The sequence below is a fragment of the Salvelinus fontinalis genome, chromosome 21, assembly GCF_029448725.1.
Source record: "Salvelinus fontinalis isolate EN_2023a chromosome 21, ASM2944872v1, whole genome shotgun sequence".
Lineage (NCBI taxonomy): Eukaryota > Metazoa > Chordata > Actinopteri > Salmoniformes > Salmonidae > Salvelinus > Salvelinus fontinalis.
This window is the reverse complement of record NC_074685.1, coordinates 3429330-3451441: the sequence shown is the minus strand read 5'-3', so window position 1 is coordinate 3451441 and position 22112 is coordinate 3429330. Positions and strand designations below refer to the sequence as shown.

Sequence of the window (22112 nt, the reverse complement as noted above, 5' to 3'; positions counted from 1 at the left end):
TCTCTCTCTCTCTCTCTCTCTCTCTCTCTCTCTCTCTCTCTCTCTCTCTCTCTCTCTCTGTCTCTCTCTCTCTCTCTCTCTCTCTGTTTCCTATCTCTCGCTGTCCCCGTTTGTCCGTCCTCCTTCCCATGCATTGTTCAGCTAATCTGTGGGAGGGCCATCCCCAGGCAGGGTGAGGCAGCAGCAGCTCTTAAAGGGCCAGCAGGCAGCCTGTAGGCAGTGGTAGAAAAATGACCCAATTGTGAAACGTGAGTAAAAGTAAAGATAACTTACTAGAAAATGAGTCAAGTAAAAGTGAAAGTCACCCAGTAAAATATAACTTGAGTAAAACTCTAAACGTATTTGGTTTTAAATACACTTAAGTATCAAAGTTAATGTAATTGCTAAAATATACTTAGTTATCAAAAGTAAAAGTATGATTGACCCAGTGTCGTCCCGGCATGGGTAGGCCGTCACTGTAAATACTAATTAGTTCTTAACTGACTTGCCTATTTAAAAAAGGTTAAAAAAATAAATACATGTAAATGTGTGTTTAATGATTCCGCAGTGAGGATGAACACCCCACATCTACCCACATCTTCCCACCCTACATATCCCCACCCCACATCTCCTCTCCCACATCTCTCCACATCTCCCCTCCCCACGTCTCCCAACCATCTCCCGACATATCTCCACATCTCCTCTCCCACATATCTCCACATCTCCTCTCCCCACATCTCTCCACATCTCCCCTCCCCACGTCTCCCAACCATCTCCCGACATATCTCCACATCTCCTCTCCCACATATCTCCACATCTCCTCTCCCCACCTCTCCACATCTCCCCTCCCCACGTCTCCCAACCATCTCCTCTCCACACACCACCACCCATCTCCCCTCCACATCTCCTCTCCACACACCACCACCCATCTCCCCTCCACACACCACCACCCATCTCCCCTCCCCATCTCCCCTCCACATCTCTTCTCCACACACCACCACCCATCTCCCCTCCACACACCACCACCCATCTCCCCTCCACATCTCCCCTCCACACACCACCACCCATCTCCCCTCCACATCTCCCCTCCACACACCACCACCCATCTCCCCTCCACACACCACCACCCATCTCCCCTCCCCATCTCCCCTCCACACACCACCACCCATCTCCCCTCCACACACCACCACCCATCTCCCCTCCCCATCTCCCCTCCACACACCACCACCCATCTCCTCTCCACACACCACCACCCATCTCCCCTCCACATCTCCCCTCCACACACCACCACCCATCTCCCCTCCACCACCCATCTCCCCTCCCCATCTCCCCTCCACACAATCCAAAGAAAAAAACAACCAGAATTCTTATTTTTTGAGGGCCCATGCTATTACAATGGAAAGTATAGGGAAATAATGAATTCTAGCTTCCAGGAGTCTATATTCAAGGTTTCAGGCTTGTAACTTCCAAAACGAATGAGAAAGAACAGTTTTTTTTTATTTTTATTTTTATTTTTTATTTAACCTTTATTTAACCAGGTAGGCTAGTTGAGAACAAGTTCTAATTTGTAACTGCGACCTGGCCAAGATAAAGCATAGCAGTGTGAACAGACAACAACACAGTTACACATGGAGTAAACAATAAACAAGTTAATAACATAGTAGAAAAAAAAGGAAAAAAAAGAGAATCTATATACAATGTGTGCAAAAGGCATGAGGAGGATCACAGGCAATAAATATGCCATAGGAGCGAATAATTACAATTTAGCAGATCAACACTGGGGTGATAAATCATCAGATGATCATGTGCAAATAGAGATACTGGTGTGCAAAAAAGCAGAAAAGTAAATAAATGAAAACAGTATGGGGATGAGGTAGGTAAATTGGGTGGGCTATATACCGATGGACTATGTACAGCTGCAGCGATCGGTTAGCTGCTCAGATAGCTGATGTTTAACCTTTTGCCAATAGGTGGCGCAATTAGCATTTTTTATTTCTGGGTGTCGCCAAATTAAACTGCCTCGTGCTCAATTCTTGATCGTACAATATGCATATCATTAATTCTATTGGATAGAAAACACTCTCTAGTTTCTATAGCCGTTGGAATGTTGTCTGTGGGTGACCCAGAACTCTTTCTACAGCGAAATCCATGACAGGTACTGCGATGGTCTGAGAGCGAAGCTCTGATTTCAGATCAGTTTTGAAAGTCTGTGTATATCCTATGGAACGACATGAACTGCACCCGCCTTCCCCTGGATGTCAGTAACCAATGAGAAGTGGAATGGGCTTTCTGCGTAGCTCTCAGAGGTTATAAAAGGCCAAGGAGTGAGGGTAGCCCCCCTTTCGACTCTTGCCATTACGCAGAAGAGGACCTCGGGATGCCATTTTCAGAGGCTCGGTTATCAACGTGAAATGTATCTGTCTGTAATTTAATTCGATATAGGAGTTAGAAACATCATAACGTAGTTAATTTGAACCGTTTTATAGCAATTTAGATCCGTTTAGTGCGATTTTGAGGCATTGCTTTGTTATGCACTTTCAAGCACCGGGCACGTTTCGGGGTCCCGGTCGAACGTTAGTGGTCATTTCGACGGACAGAGGACATCTTTCGACCAAAAGAAGATTAGACCCAAGAAAGGATGCATTGCCCAAGAATCTGATGGAAAATCACCCCATGGTAAGAAATATTTAATATGATAAATCGTTGTTCTATCGAAATATTTTAAACGCATAATCCGCCATTTTGTTTGCTATAGCTTCGCTTGGCGAACCCTGTGTTGCACAGTAAGGATAATTTTAGAAATGTAAATCAGCGATTGCATTAAGAACTAATTTGTCTTTCGATTCCTGTCAACCCTGTATTTTTTAGTCAAGTATATGATTAGCTTTCGATTAAACTAGATCACTATGAAAGATGGCGTCCGACATGTTCAGGCTTGATTTGCTACTATTTTCATTGTATAACCACGTTTTTTTATGGCTAAATATGCACATTTTCGAACAAACAATATATGTATGTTGTAATATGATGTTACAGGAGTGTCATCGGAAGAATTCTGAAAAGGTTAGTGAAAAAATGTATATCTTTTGGCGATGATAACAATATCGCTCCCTTTGGCTTGAATTCATGCTGGGGTGACGTTTGCACATGTGGTATGCTAACTTATCGATTTATTGTGTTTTCGCTGTAAAACACTTAGAAAATCTGAAATGTTGTCTGAAATCACAAGATCTGTGTCTTTCCATTGCTATGCTTTGTCTATTTTTATGAAATGTTTTATGATGAGTAAATAGGTAATACACGTTGCTCTCTGTATTTATTCTAGTAAATTGGTAATACAAGTTGCTGTCTCTAGTAATTCTAGTCGCTTTGGTGAGATTTGTGTTGGTGGCTGCAATGGCAAACTATGATTTATACCTGAAATATGCACATTTTTCTAACAAAACCTATCTTATACCATAAATATGTTTTCAGACTGTCATCTGATGAGGTTTTTTCTTGGTTAGTGGCTATCAATATCTTAGTTTAGCCGAATTGGTGATAGCTACTGGTGTTGAGAAAAAATGGTGGACAAAGAAAAAGGGTGTCTTTTGCTAACATGGTTAGCTAATAGATTTACATATTTTGTCTTCCCTGTAAAACATTTTAAAAATCTGAAATGGTGACTTTATTCTCAAGATCTGTATCTTTCATTAGGTGTCTTGGACTTGTGATTTAATGATATTTAGATGCTACTATTTAAATGTGACGCTATGCTAGCGATGCTAATCAGTGTGGGGGGGTGGGGGGGGGATCCCGGTTCCGGGTTTCTGAGGCAGTAAAAGTTAAAGTTGTTGAGGGAGAAAAAAGTCTCCAACTTCAGAGATTTTTGCAATTCGTTCCAGTCGCAGGCAGCAGAGAACTGGAAGGAAAGGCGGCAAAATGAGGTTTTGGCTTTAGGGATGATTAGTGAGATACACCTGCTGGAGCGCGTACTACGGGTGGGTGTTGCCATCGTGACCAGTGAACTGAGATAAGGCGGCGCTTTACCTAGCATAGCCTTGTAGATGACCTGGAGCAAGTGGGTCTGGTGACGAACATGTAGCGAGGGCCAGTCGACTAGGTCATACAGATCGCAGTGGTGGGTAGTATAAGGTGCTTTAGTAACAAAACGGATGGCACTGTGATAAACTGCATCCAGTTTGCTGAGTAGAGTATTGGAAGCTATTTTGTAGATGACATCGCCGAAGTCGAGGATCGGTAGGATAGTCAGTTTTACTAGGGTTAGTTTGGCGGCGTGAGTGAAGGAGGCTTTGTTGCGAAATTGAAAGCCGACTCTCGATTTGATTTTGGATTGGAGATGTTTGATATGAGTCTGGAAGGAGAGTTTACAGTCTAACCAGACACCTAGGTACTTATATATGTCCACATATTCTAGGTCGGAACCATCCAGAGTGGTGATGCTAGTCGGGCGTGCGGGTGCAGGCAGCGACCGGTTGAAAGCATGCATTTGGTTTTACTAGCGTTTAAGAGCAGTTGGAGGCCACGGAAGGAGTGTTGTATGGCATTGAAGCTCGTTTGGAGGTTAGATAGCACAGTGTCCAAGGAAGGGCCAGAAGTATACAGAATGGTGGATCAGGGAATCGCCCGCAGCAAGAGCAACATCATTGATATATACAGAGAAAAGAGTCGGCCCGAGAATTGAACCCTGTGGTACCCCCATAGAGACTGCCAGAGGACCGGACAACATGCCCTCCGATTTGACACACTGAACTCTGTCTGCGAAGTAGTTGGTGAACCAGGCGAGGCAGTCATTGGAAAAACCGAGGCTCCTGAGTCTGCCGATAAGAATATGGTGATTGACAGAGTCGAAAGCCTTGGCCAGGTCGATGAAGACGGCTGCTGTATTTTATCGATGGCGGTTGTGATATCGTTTAGTACCTTGAGCGTGGCTGAGGTGCACCTGTGACCGGCTCGGAAACAGGATTGCACAGCGGAGAAGGTACGGTGGGATTCGAGATGGTCAGTGATCTGTTTGTTGACTTGGCTTTCGAAGACCTTAGATAGGCAGGGCAGGATGGATATAGGTCTGTAACAGTTTGGGTCCAGGGTGTCTCCCCCCTTTGAAGAGGGGGATGACCGCGGCAGCTTTCCAATCCTTGGGGATCTCAGATGATACGAAGGAGAGGTTGAACAGGCTGGAGATAGGGGACAATGGCGGCGGACAGTTTCAGAAATAGAGGGTCCAGATTGTCAATCCCAGCTGATTTGTATGGATCCAGGTTTTGCAGCTCTTACGGAACATCTGCTATCTGGATTTGGGTAAAGGAGAAACTGGGGAGGCTTGGGCGAGTAGCAGCGGAGGGGGGGGGGGGGGGGGGGGGGGGGGGGGTTTGCGGAGCTGTTGGCCAGGGTTGAAGTAGCCAGGAGGAAGGCATGGCCAGCCATTGAGAAATGCTTGTTGAAGTCTTCGATTATCACGGATTTATCGGTGGTGACCGTGTTACCTAGCCTCAGTGCAGTGGGCAGCTGGGAGGAGGTGCTCTTGTTCTCCATGGACTTTACAGTGTCCCAGAACTTTTTGGAATTAGAGCTACAGGATGCAAATTTCTGCTTGAAAAAGCTGGCCTTTGCTTTCCTGACTGACTGCGTGTATTGGTTCCTGACTTTCCTGAACAGTTGCATATCGCGGGGACTATTCGATGCTATTGCAGTTCGCCACAGGATGTTTTTGTGCTGGTCGAGGGCAGTCAGGTCTGAGTGAACCAAGAGCTATATCTGTTCTTAGTTCTGCATTTTTTGAACGGAGCATGCTTGTCTAAGATGGTGAGGAAGTTACTTTTAAAGAATGACCAGGCATCCTCAACTGACGGGATGAGGTCAATATCCTTCCAGGATACCCGGGCCAGGTCGATTAGAAAGGACTGCTCTCAGAAGTGTTTTAGGGAGCGTTTGACAGTGATGAGGGGTGGTTGTTTGACCGCGGACCCGTAGCGGATACAGGCAATGAGGCAGTGATCGCTGAGATCCTGATTGAAAACAGCAGAGGTGTATTTGGAGGGCAAGTTGGTCAGGATAATGTCTATTAGGGTGCCCATGTTTACCGATTTAGGGTTGTACCTGGTGGGTTCCTTGATGATTTGTGTGAGATTGAGGGCATCTAGTTTAGATTGTAGGACTGCCGGGGTGTTAAGCATATCCCAGTTTAGGTCACTTTACAGAACAAACTCTGAAGCTAGATGGGGGGCGATCAATTCACAGATGGTGTCCAGGGCACAGCTGGGAGCTGAGGGAGGTCGGTAGCAGGCGGCAACAGTGAGAGACTTATTTCTGGAGAGATTAATTTTTTTAATTAGAAGTTCGAACTGTTTGGGCATAGACCTGGAGAGTATGACAGAACTTTGCAGGCTATCTCTGCAGTAGATTGCAACTCCTCCCCCTTTGGCAGTTCTATCTTGACGGAAAGTGTTATAGTTGGGTATGGAAATCTCAGAATTTTTGGTGGCCTTCCTAAGCCAGGATTCAGACACGGCAAGGACATCAGGGTTGGCAGAGTGTGCTAAAGCAGTGAGTAAAACAATCTTAGGGAGGAGGCTTCTGATGTTGACATGCATGAAACCAAGGCTTTTTCGATCACAGAAGTCAACAAATGAGTGTGCCTGGGGACCTGCAGGGCCTGGGTTTACCTCCACATCACCCGAGGAACAGAGGAGTAGTAGGATGAGGGTGCGGCTAAAGGCTATCAAAACTGGTCGCCTAGAGCGTTGGGGATAAGGAATAAAAGGAGCAGATTTATGGGCGTGGTAGAATAGATTCAGGGCATAATGTGCAGACCAGGGTATGGTGGGGCACGGGTACAGCGGAGGCAAGCCCAGGCACTGGGTGATGATAAGAGAGGTTGTATCTCTGGACATGCTGGTCTCAATGGGTGAGGTCACCGCATGTGTGGGAGGTGGGACAAAGGAGGTATCAGAGGTATAAGGAGTGGAACTACAGGCTCCATTGTAAACTGAAACAATGATAACTAACCCGAACAACAGTATACAAGGCATATTGAGAGAGAGACATATAGTAAGGCATATAGTAATCACAGGTCTTGATTGGGAGAGCTAGCTAAAACAACACGTTAGACAACAGCAGCTAGTCAGCTAACACAACTACAGCAGGTAAAATGGCGATGACTAGGCAGAGAGGGTCGGATTAACTACACACAGAGCCTGAGTTCGCGGCTGGGGCAGACAGATAAAACACAAATAAACGCAGATAAACAGAATGGAGTACCGTGATTAATGGACAGTCCAGCAGGCATCAGCTATGTAGCCAAGTGATCATAGTGTCCAGGGGGGAGCAGTAGATGGAACAGGGAAGCCGCCACTACGCTAGCACGCGGCGTTTAAAGTTAGTAGCCCGGGGGTGGTCTGCTCAGACGGAGGCCGGTTGAGGGCACAGCGGATGGAGTATTCGTCGGCAGACCAGACGTGGTGGTGCGGCGGGGCGCCGTGTCGAAAGAGAATCCAAGCCAGATGGCGAAAGAGGTATTGTAGAATTTTGTTTGCTAACTGGTGCTAGGTTCGTGGCAGTGGCGTTAGGGGATAGCTTCGGTACTGGGTGCCACGGAGGGTGCAAGCTAGCTGTGAGGATCAGAAGAAGTAGCTCAGGGATTACAGCAGGAATCCGGTGTTGTTGTGGAGAGACAGTCCGATGCTGGTAGATTGGCGAGTAATATCCAGGCTAAGAACAGGGCTGGTGTCTGTGCAGAAGGTAAAAGTGGATAAATAGCTTGTAGCTGATTAGCTGGTTAGCTACTGGAGGTTCTTGAATGTGTTCCAAAGTTAAAAATAATAGCGATTCCGTATCACTTTGGGTGAGGCAGGTTACCGGAAGGTATAATCGAATTAAAAATCGAAAAGAGATAGAATTAAAAAAAATATATATATACAAAAAATACGAAAAATACAAAAGTACACGGGAGGACGGACTAAACACGCCTACACTGCTACGCCATCTTGGATCAATATTAGTCTGGAAGTCTGGAAATGTGTGTTTGAAGACAGAACGCACCTGCTAAATTTGGTTTCCTATTGAACATGCTTGTTTCCGTATGAAGTATTAGAGTTTGAAGACATTTTAAGGGACCTGAGGATTACATAGAAACATATTTTGTCTTGTTGAAACAAAGTTTAGGGGTAGAATTTCAGATTCCTAACTCTGCATTTTGAACGAGTGGATTAGTCAAATCGATGGCGCCAACTAAACTGACTTTTTGGGATATAAAAAAGTATTTTATCTAACAAAACAACACTACATGTTATAGCTGGGACACATTGGATGACAAATCAGAGGAAGTTTTTCAAAGTATGTGAATATTTAATCGCTATTTGTGAATTTATGAAACCTGTGCCGGTGGAAAAATATTTGATGTGGGGCGCCGTCCTCAAACAATCACATAGCATTCTTTCACTGTAATAGCTACTGTAAATTAAACAGTGCAGAGAGATTAACAATCATTTAAGATTTCAACTGATATAAGACACTATGTACCTAAACGTTGAATATACAGCATTTTTATGATTATTTATTTGAATTGCCCCCTCCAGTTTCACCGGAAGATGTCCGGATGTAATAAGGTGAATGCACCAATTTGTAAGTCGCGTCTGCTAAATGACTTAAATGTAAATGTAAATGTAAGATGTCCCACTAGCAGGACGCCATAGCCAACCCGGATAAAGACACAGCTCTCACATAAAGACACAGCTCTCACATAAAGACACAGCTCTCTCATAAAGACACAGCTCTCACATAAAGACACAGCTCTCACATAAAGACACAGCTCTCACATAAAGACACAGCTCTCACATAAAGACACAGCTCTCACATAAAGACACAGCTCTTACATAAAGACACAGCTCTTACATAAATACACAGCTCTTACATAAAAACACAGCTCTTATATAAAAACACAGTTCTTACTTACTTACATAAAGACACAGCTTTCACATGAAGACACAGCTCTCACATGAAGACACAGCTCTCACATAAAGACACAGCTCTCTCATAAAGACACAGCTCTCACATAAAGACACAGCTCTCACATAAAGACACAGCTCTCACATAAAGACACAGCTCTCACATAAAGACACAGCTCTCACATAAAGACACAGCTCTCACATAAAGACACAGCTCTCACATAAAGACACAGCTCTCACATAAAGACACAGCTCTCACATAAAGACACAGCTCTCACATAAAGACACAGCTCTCACATAAAGACACAGCTCTCACATAAAGACACAGCTCTCACATAAAGACACAGCTCTCACATAAAGACACAGCTCTCTCATAAAGACACAGCTCTCACAAGAAGACACAGCTCTCACATAAAGACACAGCTCTCACATAAAGACACAGCTCTCACATAAAGACACAGCTCTCTCATAAAGACACAGCTCTTACATAAAGACACAGCTCTTACATAAATACACAGCTCTTACATAAAGACACAGCTCTCACATAAAGACACAGCTCTCACATAAAGACACAGCTCTCACATAAAGACACAGCTCTCTCATAAAGGCACAGCTCTCACATGAAGACACGCTTTGAAAGAACGAGTAACAACATCCTATCTGAAGGTCTACGTTTTAATCTGTTGTTTTTCCAACTGGTTGTACAACATTAAATAACAATTTTTTTTCCATTTTAAGTTTCGTTATTGTATATTTAGATGACATTTAGTAAAAGCAAAATGAATTGCTTGTCCCCAGTGAATAAACACAAAACAGAGAGAGAACGTAAATATTTGTAAGAATAATAGAGCTGTGTCTCTCTGACTGATGTTCAACCATGACTCCTAGTTTTCCATTACAATGAGTTATAGACTGCTGAGATGTCCACACCATACATACAGAACTGTAGCTAAGGATTAACAAAACCATAGCTGGGTTGACTGTGGACCTGGTCTTACACTGAGTGTACAAAACATTAAGAACACCTTCCCATGACTGAGTTGCACCCCCTTTTGTCCTCAGAGGAGCCTCAATTCATCAGGGCATGGACTGTACAAGGTGTCGAAAGCGTTCCACAGGGATGCTGGCCAATGTTGACAAAAAATGCTTCCCACGGTTGTGTAAAGTTGGCTGGACGTCCTTTGGGTGGTGGACCATTCTTGATACACACAGGAAACTGTTGAGTGTGAAAAACCCAGCAGCGTTGCAGTTCTTGACACACTCAAACCGATGCGTCTGGCACCTACTACCAGACCCTGTTCAAAGGCACTTAAACATTTTGTCTTGTCCATTCACCCTCTGAATTACACACATACACAATCCATGTCTCAATTGTCTCAAGGCTTAAAAATCCTTATTTAACCTGACTCCCCCCCCCTTCATCTACACTGATTGAAGTGAATTTAAGGGATCATAGGTTTCACCTGGATTCACCTGGTCAGTCTATGTCATGGAAAGAGCAGGTGTTCCTAATGTTTTGTCCGCTCAGTGTCTATACAACAAAGTAACATGTTGTTTTAGTTATTGAGATGAACATGGCTGCCGTGGCCCCTTGAAGGAGCTCTCCCTCAACGTAACAGCTGTGAACTTATTCCATCCTCTCTTCTTGATATTGAGATGAACATGGCTGCCGTGGCCCCTTAAAGGAGCTCTCCCTCAACGTAACAGCTGTGAAGTTATTTCATCCTCTCTTCTTGATATTGAGATGAACATGGCTGCCATGGCCCCTTAAAGGAGCTCTCCCTCAACGTAACAGCTCTGAAGTTATTCCATCCTCTCTTCTTGATATTGAGATCAACATGGCTGCCGTGGCCCCTTAAAGGAGCTCTCCCTCAACGTAACAGCTCTGAAGTTATTCCATCCTCTCTTCTTGATAATGAGATGAACATGGCTGCCGTGGCCCCTTGAAGGAGCTCTCCCTCAACGTAACAGCTCTGAAGTTATTCCATCCTTTCTTCTTCTCTTTAGGTTGTAACACCGGCATTTCTTTCCTTGCAGTATTCAGTGACACTCAACATGTATTCTTGGTCGTTGTTTGGTTTTAATCCTCAATTCCCACATGTTCCCATTATTTGATAAATGAAAAACCTTTGGTTCAGGTGGTCAGGCTATTCGTGACGTCAGGGGAAGTGGTGACGGAAGGAGAGCAGCAGCCTGAGAGCAGAGTTAAAACGACACGTTGTTTCCTACTCACAGACAGGTGTCGACCTGGTTATTATTATTATTATATTATATTATTTCCAGTGTAATAGTGTTTCTAAAGGTGTCGACCTGGTTATTATTATTATTATATTATATTATTTCCAGTGTAATAGTGTTTCTAAAGGTGTCGACCTGGTTATTATTATTATTATATTATATTATTTCCAGTCTAATAGTGTCTCTAAAGGTGTCGACCTGGTTATTATTATTATTATATTATATTCTTTCCAGTGTAATAGTGTCTCTAAAGGTGTAGACCTGGTTATTATTATTATTATATTATATTATTTCCAGTGTAATAGTGTCTCTAAAGGTGTCGACCTGGATATTTCCAGTCTAATAGTGTTTCTAAAGGTGTCGACCTGGTTATTATTATTATTATATTATATTATTTCCAGTGTAATAGTGTTTCTAAAGGTGTAGACCTGGTTATTTCCAGTGTAATAGTGTTTCTAAAGGTGTCGACCTGGTTATTTCCAGTGTAATAGTGTTTCTAAAGGTGTCGACCTGGTTATTTCCAGTGTAATAGTGTTTCTAAAGGTGTCGACCTGGTTATTTCCAGTCTAATAGTGTTTCTAAAGGTGTAGACCTGGTTATTTCCAGTGTAATAGTGTTTCTAAAGGTGTAGACCTGGTTATTTCCAGTGTAATAGTGTTTCTAAAGGTGTCGACCTGGTTATTTCCAGTGTAATAGTGTTTCTAAAGGTGTCGACCTGGTTATTTCCAGTGTAATAGTGTTTCTAAAGGTGTCGACCTGGTTATTTCCAGTGTAATAGTGTTTCTAAAGGTGTAGACCTGGTTATTTCCAATGTAATAGTGTTTCTAAAGGTGTAGACCTGGTTATTTCCAGTGTAATAGTGTTTCTAAAGGTGTCAACCTGGATATTTCCAGTGTAATAGTGTTTCTAAAGGTGTAGACCTGGTTATTTCCAGTGTAATAGTGTTTCTAAAGGTGTCGACCTGGTTATTTCCAGTGTAATAGTGTTTCTAAAGGTGTAGACCTGGTTATTTCCAGTGTAATAGTGTTTCTAAAGGTGTCGACCTGGTTATTTCCAGTGTAATAGTGTTTCTAAAGGTGTAGACCTGGTTATTTCCAGTGTAATAGTGTTTCTAAAGGTTTAGACCTGGTTATTTCCAGTGTAATAGTGTTTCTAAAGGTGTAGACCTGGTTATTTCCAGTGTAATAGTGTTTCTAAAGGTGTCGACGTGGTTATTTCCAGTGTAATAGTGTTTCTAAAGGTGTCGACCTGGTTATTTCCAGTGTAATAGTGTTTCTAAAGGTGTAGACCTGGTTATTTCCAATGTAATAGTGTTTCTAAAGGTGTAGACCTGGTTATTTCCAGTGTAATAGTGTTTCTAAAGGTGTCAACCTGGATATTTCCAGTGTAATAGTGTTTCTAAAGGTGTAGACCTGGTTATTTCCAGTGTAATAGTGTTTCTAAAGGTGTCGACCTGGTTATTTCCAGTGTAATAGTGTTTTTAAAGGTTTAGACCTGGTTATTTCCAGTGTAATAGTGTTTCTAAAGGTGTCGACCTGGTTATTTCCAGTGTAATAGTGTTTCTAAAGGTGTAGACCTGGTTATTTCCAGTGTAATAGTGTTTCTAAAGGTGTCGACCTGGTTATTTCCAGTGTAATAGTGTTTCTAAAGGTGTAGACCTGGTTATTTCCAGTGTAATAGTGTTTCTAAAGGTGTAGACCTGGTTATTTCCAGTGTAATAGTGTTTCTAAAGGTGTAGACCTGGTTATTTCCAGTGTAATAGTGTTTCTAAAGGTGTCGACCTGGTTATTTCCAGTGTAATAGTGTTTCTAAAGGTGTCGACCTGGTTATTTCCAGTGTAATAGTGTTTCTAAAGGTGTCGGCCTGGTTATTTCCAGTGTAATAGTGTTTCTAAAGGTGTCGGCCTGGTTATTTCCAGTGTAATAGTGTTTCTAAAGGTGTCGACCTGGTTATTTCCAGTGTAATAGTGTTTCTAAAGGTGTCGACCTGGTTATTTCCAGTGTAATAGTGTTTCTAAAGGTGTAGACCTGGTTATTTCCAGTGTAATAGTGTTTCTAAAGGTGTAGACCTGGTTATTTCCAGTGTAATAGTGTTTCTAAAGGTGTCGACCTGGTTATTTCCAGTGTAATAGTGTTTCTAAAGGTGTAGACCTGGTTATTTCCAGTGTAATAGTGTTTCTAAAGGTGTCGACCTGGTTATTTCCAGTGTAATAGTGTTTCTAAAGGTGTAGACCTGGTTATTTCCAGTGTAATAGTGTTTCTAAAGGTGTAGACCTGGTTATTTCCAGTGTAATAGTGTTTCTAAAGGTGTCGACCTGGTTATTTCCAGTGTAATAGTGTTTCTAAAGGTGTAGACCTGGTTATTTCCAGTGTAATAGTGTTTATAAAGGTGTAAACCTGGTTATTTCCAGTGTAATAGTGTTTCTAAAGGTGTCGACCTGGTTATTTCCAGTGTAATAGTGTTTCTAAAGGTGTAGACCTGGTTATTTCCAGTGTAATAGTGTTTCTAAAGGTGTAGACCTGGTTATTTCCAGTGTAATAGTGTTTCTAAAGGTGTCGACCTGGTTATTTCCAGTGTAATAGTGTTTCTAAAGGTGTTGACCTGGTTATTTCCAGTGTAATAGTGTTTCTAAAGGTGTAGACCTGGTTATTTCCAGTGTAATAGTGTTTCTAAAGGTGTCGACCTGGTTATTTCCAGTGTTATAGTGTTTCTAAAGGTGTAGACCTGTTTATTTCCAGTGTAATAGTGTTTCTAAAGGTGTCGACCTGGTTATTTCCAGTGTAATAGTGTTTCTAAAGGTGTCGACCTGGTTATTTCCAGTGTAATAGTGTTTCTAAAGGTGTCGACCTGGTTATTTCCAGTGTTATAGTGTTTCTAAAGGTGTAGACCTGGTTATTTCCAGTGTAATAGTGTTTCTAAAGGTGTAGACCTGGTTATTTCCAATGTAATAGTGTTTCTAAAGGTGTAGACCTGGTTATTTCCAGTGTAATAGTGTTTCTAAAGGTGTCAACCTGGATATTTCCAGTGTAATAGTGTTTCTAAAGGTGTAGACCTGGTTATTTCCAGTGTAAAAGTGTTTCTAAAGGTGTCCACCTGGTTATTTCCAGTGTAATAGTGTTTCTAAAGGTGTAGACCTGGTTATTTCCAGTGTAATAGTGTTTCTAAAGGTGTCGACCTGGTTATTTCCAGTGTAATAGTGTTTCTAAAGGTGTAGACCTGGTTATTTCCAGTGTAATAGTGTTTCTAAAGGTGTCGACCTGGTTATTTCCAGTGTAATAGTGTTTCTAAAGGTTCAGACCTGGTTATTTCCAGTGTAATAGTGTTTCTAAAGGTGTAGACCTGGTTATTTCCAGTGTAATAGTGTTTCTAAAGGTGTAGACCTGGTTATTTCCAGTGTAATAGTGTTTCTAAAGGTGTCGACCTGGTTATTTCCAGTGTAATAGTGTTTCTAAAGGTGTCGACCTGGTTATTTCCAGTGTAATAGTGTTTCTAAAGGTGTCGGCCTGGTTATTTCCAGTGTAATAGTGTTTCTAAAGGTGTCGACCTGGTTATTTCCAGTGTAATAGTGTTTCTAAAGGTGTCGACCTGGTTATTTCCAGTGTAATAGTGTTTCTAAAGGTGTCGACCTGGTTATTTCCAGTGTAATAGTGTTTCTAAAGGTGTAGACCTGGTTATTTCCAGTGTAATAGTGTTTCTAAAGGTGTAGACCTGGTTATTTCCAGTGTAATAGTGTTTCTAAAGGTGTCGACCTGGTTATTTCCAGTGTAATAGTGTTTCTAAAGGTGTAGACCTGGTTATTTCCAGTGTAATAGTGTTTCTAAAGGTGTCGACCTGGTTATTTCCAGTGTAATAGTGTTTCTAAAGGTGTAGACCTGGTTATTTCCAGTGTAATAGTGTTTCTAAAGGTGTAGACCTGGTTATTTCCAGTGTAATAGTGTTTCTACAGGTGTCGACCTGGTTATTTCCAGTGTAATAGTGTTTCTAAAGGTGTAGACCTGGTTATTTCCAGTGTAATAGTGTTTATAAAGGTGTAAACCTGGTTATTTCCAGTGTAATAGTGTTTCTAAAGGTGTCGACCTGGTTATTTCCAGTGTAATAGTGTTTCTAAAGGTGTAGACCTGGTTATTTCCAGTGTAATAGTGTTTCTAAAGGTGTAGACCTGGTTATTTCCAGTGTAATAGTGTTTCTAAAGGTGTCGACCTGGTTATTTCCAGTGTAATAGTGTTTCTAAAGGTGTGACCTGGTTATTTCCAGTGTAATAGTGTTTCTAAAGGTGTAGACCTGGTTATTTCCAGTGTAATAGTGTTTCTAAAGGTTCAGACCTGGTTATTTCCAGTGTAATAGTGTTTCTAAAGGTGTAGACCTGGTTATTTCCAGTGTAATAGTGTTTCTAAAGGTGTAGACCTGGTTATTTCCAGTGTAATAGTGTTTCTAAAGGTGTCGACCTGGTTATTTCCAGTGTAATAGTGTTTCTAAAGGTGTCGACCTGGTTATTTCCAGTGTAATAGTGTTTCTAAAGGTGTCGGCCTGGTTATTTCCAGTGTAATAGTGTTTCTAAAGGTGTCGACCTGGTTATTTCCAGTGTAATAGTGTTTCTAAAGGTGTCGACCTGGTTATTTCCAGTGTAATAGTGTTTCTAAAGGTGTCGACCTGGTTATTTCCAGTGTAATAGTGTTTCTAAAGGTGTAGACCTGGTTATTTCCAGTGTAATAGTGTTTCTAAAGGTGTAGACCTGGTTATTTCCAGTGTAATAGTGTTTCTAAAGGTGTCGACCTGGTTATTTCCAGTGTAATAGTGTTTCTAAAGGTGTAGACCTGGTTATTTCCAGTGTAATAGTGTTTCTAAAGGTGTCGACCTGGTTATTTCCAGTGTAATAGTGTTTCTAAAGGTGTAGACCTGGTTATTTCCAGTGTAATAGTGTTTCTAAAGGTGTAGACCTGGTTATTTCCAGTGTAATAGTGTTTCTACAGGTGTCGACCTGGTTATTTCCAGTGTAATAGTGTTTCTAAAGGTGTAGACCTGGTTATTTCCAGTGTAATAGTGTTTATAAAGGTGTAAACCTGGTTATTTCCAGTGTAATAGTGTTTCTAAAGGTGTCGACCTGGTTATTTCCAGTGTAATAGTGTTTCTAAAGGTGTAGACCTGGTTATTTCCAGTGTAATAGTGTTTCTAAAGGTGTAGACCTGGTTATTTCCAGTGTAATAGTGTTTCTAAAGGTGTCGACCTGGTTATTTCCAGTGTAATAGTGTTTCTAAAGGTGTGACCTGGTTATTTCCAGTGTAATAGTGTTTCTAAAGGTGTAGACCTGGTTATTTCCAGTGTAATAGTGTTTCTAAAGGTGTCGACCTGGTTATTTCCAGTGTAATAGTGTTTCTAAAGGTGTCGACCTGGTTATTTCCAGTGTAATAGTGTTTCTAAAGGTGTAGACCTGGTTATTTCCAGTGTAATAGTGTTTCTAAAGGTTTAGACCTGGTTATTTCCAGTGTAATAGTGTTTCTCTAAATGAGTTTTGTTTTCTCCATAATGTGTTGAAGAGCCTCCGTCTACTAATGCTGACCATGTGGTCCACATCAGCAGTGTTGCTAGTTTGTGGTTTTACTCATTTATTACGTCACTTTGTTTTAATCAATAATATCACACTTCCTGTGTTTCTACCTTTTCTTTCTGATTGGCTGTCTGGTGCTTCTCTCTGATTGGTGTGTTTCAGGTGGAGATGTCAGAGAGTACGGCCCACACCATAACGGATGGTGCTTCTTGTCCGACAACAAAACGACACTAAGCTGTTTAAAGGCCCAGTGTAGTCAAAAACATGATTTCCTGAGTTTTATATATATTTCCACACTGTGAAGTTGTGAAAATGATGATAATTCCCTTTTAGTGCTGTTTGAAAAAGCCGCCTGTTTGAAAACGCCGGATTCCTGCCTGAGTGTTCCGTGGTGACACCATGTTGTATTTATTATGGATCCCCATTGCCTTCATGTTGTCAGAGGAAGAGTAGCTGCTTCCTCGGGAATCCATAGTAAATAAAATGCAAATATTATTCTGGAGTCCAGCAAAATTAAGGCAGAAATAAAAAATGTAAAAACATTACAATACATTCACAGACTGTGTGCCCTCAGGCCCCTACTCCACCACTACCACATAACTACAGTACTAAATCCATGTGCATATGCGTGTGTCTGTTCCTGTGTGTCTCTTCACAGTCCCTGCTGTTCCATAAGGTGTATTTTTATCTGTTTTTTAAATCTGATTCTCTTGCTGCATCAGTTACTTGATGTGGAATAGAGTTCCATGTAGTCATGGCTCTATGTAGTACTGTGGAATAGAGTTCCATGTAGTCATGGCTCTATGTAGTACTGTGGAATAGAGTTCCATGTAGTCATGGCTCTATGTAGGACTGTGGAATAGAGTTCCATGTAGTCATGGCTCTATGTAGTACTGTGGAATAGAGTCCCATGTAGTCATGGCTCTATGTAGTACTGTGGAATAGAGTTCCATGTAGTCATGGCTCTATGTAATACTGTGGAATAGAGTTCCATGTAGTCATTGCTCTATGTAGTACTGTGGAATAGAGTTCCATGTAGTCATGGCTCTATGTAGTACTGTGGAATAGAGTTCCATGTAGTCGTGGCTCTATGTAGTACTGTGGAATAGAGTTCCGTGTAGTCGTGGCTCTATGTAGTACTGTGGAATAGAGTTCCGTGTAGTCATGGCTCTATGTAGTACTGTGGAATAGAGTTCCGTGTAGTCATGGCTCTATGTAGTACTGTGGAATAGAGTTCCATGTAGTCATGGCTCTATGTAGTACTGTGGAATAGAGTTCCATGTAGTCATGGCTCTATGTAGTACTGTGGAATAGAGTTCCATGTAGTCGTGGCTCTATGTAGTACTGTGGAATAGAGTCCCATGTAGTCATGGCTCTATGTAGTACTGTGGAATAGAGTTCCATGTAGTCATGGCTCTATGTAGTAGTGTGGAATAGAGTTCCATGTAGTCATGGCTCTATGTAGTACTGTGGAATAGAGTTCCATGTAGTCATGGCTCTATGTAGTACTGTGGAATAGAGTTCCATGTAGTCATGGCTCTATGTAGTACTGTGGAATAGAGTTCCATGTAGTCATGGCTCTATGTAGTACTGTGGAATAGAGTTCCATGTAGTCATGGCTCTATGTAGTACTGTGGAATAGAGTTCCATGTAGTCATGGCTCTATGTAGTACTGTGGAATAGAGTTCCATGTAGTCATGGCTCTATGTAGTACTGTGGAATAGAGTTCCATGTAGTCATGGCTCTATGTACTACTGTGCACCTCCCATAGTCTGTTCTGGACTTGGGGACTGTGAAGAGACCTCTGGTGGCATGTCTTGTGGGGTATGCATGGGTGTCCGAGCTGTGTGCCAGTAGTTTAAACAGACAGCTTGGTGCTTTCAACATGTCAATACCTCTCATAAATACAAGTAGTGATGAAGTCAATCTCTCCTCCAATTTGAGCCAGGAGAGAATTGACATGCATATTATTAATATTAGCTCGCTGTGTACATCCAAGGGCCAGCTGTGCTGCCCTGTTCTGAGCCAAATGCAATTTTCCTAAGTCCTTTTTTTGTGGGAACTGACCACACGACTGAACAGTAGTCCAGGTGCGACAAAACTAGGGCCTGTAGGGGCTTTACAATTCTTGGGTAGCAGAATTACTTTACCTTCCCTCCAGGCCTGAGGGCACACACTCTTTAGTAGGCTTAAATTGAAGATGTGGCAAATAGGAGTGGCAATACAGTCTGCTATTATCCTCAGTAATTTTCCATCCAGATTGTCAGACCCCAGTGGCTTGTCATTGTTGATAGACAACAATAACTTTTTCACCTCTTCCACACGGACTTCAAGGAACTCAAAATTACAATGATTGTCTTCCATAATTGGGTCAGATATCATTGGATGTGTAGTGCCAGTGTTTGTTGCTGGCATGTAATTTCTAGATATGCTAATCTTGCCAATGGAAAAAATCATTAAAGTAGTTGGCAATATCAGTTAGTTCTGTGATAAATGAGCCATCTGATTCAATCAATGATGGAGCGGAGTTAGCCTTTTTCCCCAAAATGTTAAAAGGTTTTAACGATAATTCTTTATATTATTTATCTTTGTTTCATAGTGAAGTTTCTTCTTCTTTTTTATTCAGTTTAGTCCCTTGATTTCTCAAGTTGCAGAACGTTTGCCAATCGGTGGTGCAGCCAGACGTATTTGCCTTTCTTTTTGCCTCATCCCTCTCCACCATAAAATGTTTCAATTCCTCATCAATCCACAGGGATTTAACAGTTTTTACAGTCATTTTCTTAATGGCTGCATGCTTATTAGTAACTGGAATAAGAAATTTCATAAATGTGTCAAGTGCAGCGTCTGGTTGCCCCTCATTACACACCACAGACCAGCAAATATTATTTACATCAACAACATATGAATCACTACAAAACTCCTTGTATGACCTCTCATGCACTATATTAGGCCCAGCCTTTGTAACTTTGGTTTTCCTAGATGTGGCTACTATAATGTAATCACTATATTGAATGGATCTGAACACTGTTTTAGAGCACATTTCTGCAGCGTTAGTAAAGATGTGATCAATACATGTTGATGATTTCATTCCTGTGCTGTTTGTAACGACCCTGGTAGGTTGACTGATAACCTGAACCAGGTTGCAGGCACTGGTTACAGTTTCAAGCTTTTTCTTGAGTGGGCAGCTTGATGAAAGCCAGTCAATATTTAAATCACTTAGAAAATATACCTATCTGTTAATATCACATACATTATCAAGCATTTCACATCCAGATACGGACTGTTAGCACTTCATGGCCTATAGCAGCTTCCCACAATAACGGTGACATCACCAGGCGGTAAATTAGTTAATTGACCAATAAGAAAGAGAGTTCCAAACCTCTCAGCCAATAACAGCTAGTTTTTACTTCTCCAGTCCTCACTCAGACCACCCCCACGACATTCCTAGCTAAATTATTGCTTGAGAAGTTGCTCTTTGCTAAGAAGGTATTTTTGTTTCTTTTTGACCATTTAAATTGAAAACAATCACTGTAAGGTACTTATTTGTTGCAGAAAATGATTTGATATTGAGCTAAAAATGTCTGCATTGGACCTTTAAAGAGATGAGACGTTGTTCTGACCTTACTCGTTTCTGAGCTGTTTTTGTAAAAGCAATGACAGAGATATTGGTAATGACAGAGATATAGTGTTTCAAAATATAAATTATAAGTACAACTAGCTACTTATATTTTAGCTTGATGTTTGGCAGATATTACTGATTCAAACTACTTCCAGTTATCACTACAGTTTTTTTTTTTTTTTTTTTTTTGGGGGGGTGGATCAGCTTAATATTGCGGAAAGAATGTTGCTTCCAATGTAATTGTCTGCATCATTTCCATTCCCCCATATTTTTTTGGGTAAATATATATATTCATTCACGTATGCATACATATACACATATACACATACACATACCTACATAGACATACATACTTTTTTTTAAAGAGTATACCTTTATTATTATTCCCCGCAAACCCTACCACCAATCCCCCAATTGGAGTAAACTGATAAACATTTCTGTTTTTACCTTCAATTTATATATCTTTTACACATTTTACAGACACAGTCTACTTTATAATAGTTCTCTCTTGTTTGTTCTTAGTCCTTCCTCTATTTCTGTTGTCCATCCAGTTTGATTTCCACTTGTAACTGTGCTATTTCACAATAGCTCCGCACCTATACACATTTCACAGATCCCGTATCCCCTACATTGTTTATCTTGTTATTAGTCCCACCCTTCAGCTCCACTCAACCTTTCCCATCTATCTTCCAACATCATCCATTTCGGATTTTTATTTGCCATATATTTTTCAACTGTGCTGTGATGCTTCACAAAATATTTGAATCTTCCTATTCTCATAGCTTCCACGGATTGTAAATTAAAAATAAACATTTTTGCTAAAATAATTATTATATTATTGATTGATTGACTATGGCTTTTCAAATCCCCCAGTATTGCTATCTGTAGCGTTAGTTCTACGCAAATGTTGCAATTCTTCAACCATTCCTGGACCTGTGACCAAAAACGAGCTACATGCGGACAATACCAAAATAAATGGTCTAATGACTCTGCCTCCTCACAGCAGAATCTACAGAGCTGGGAAGATTGTATCCCCCATATATATAACATTCTATTAGTTGCAAGAATTTTGTACAATAATTTGAATTGAAAAATTCGAAGTTTTGAATCCGGCGTTGTTTTGCGTATCAATTCATAAACCATGTGCCATGGAATGGGTACATCGAAAATCTCTTCCCAACTATTTTGCAATTTATATGGCACAGCTGTAAGTTTTTGGACCTTAAATGAAATTGGTATATGTTTTTATTTATCACACTTTTCTTTAACCATTTATGTTCTTTAATATAAGGCCGACATACAAGTTCCTTACTTTTATCCCCTTCTACCTGCCTCTTCCATTTTTGTGGTAATGCTGCAATTAATTGGTTGTAATTTTGGGTAGAGCAGACTTTTCCATATGTCTGTGTTAGCTGCATGTGTGACATTACTCCACCAGTCCTATTTATGATATCATTCACAAAAATTATACCTTTTTTAAACATTTCTTCGATAAATACATTTTTTTTATCAATTACTATATTTGAATTTAACCACAAGATTTGTTGTACTATTTGTTCCGTCCTTTCAGGTGGATTAAACTGAAATTGCAACCAACTTTCTAAGGCTTGTTTAAAAAATAAAGATATTTTGGAGATTATTTCCTTTTCAAGCAACCGAAAGTGAGCAGGTGTAATCTGAATAAAGGGAAAAAGGCCCTTCTTGAACATAGGATGAGAGATTCGTACCAATCTACTAGAGAACCAGTTTCGATTTAAGTATAACTTTTGTATGACTGATGCCTTTA

General features: G+C 41.0%; 1 protein-coding gene across 1 annotated transcript in view; it reads right to left on the bottom strand.

Annotated features, from left to right (window-relative positions):
• Nucleotides 1-22112, bottom strand: part of LOC129818055 (ciliary neurotrophic factor receptor subunit alpha-like) — a 358244-nt gene that overhangs the window by 168155 nt on the left and 167977 nt on the right. The window lies entirely within an intron of this gene.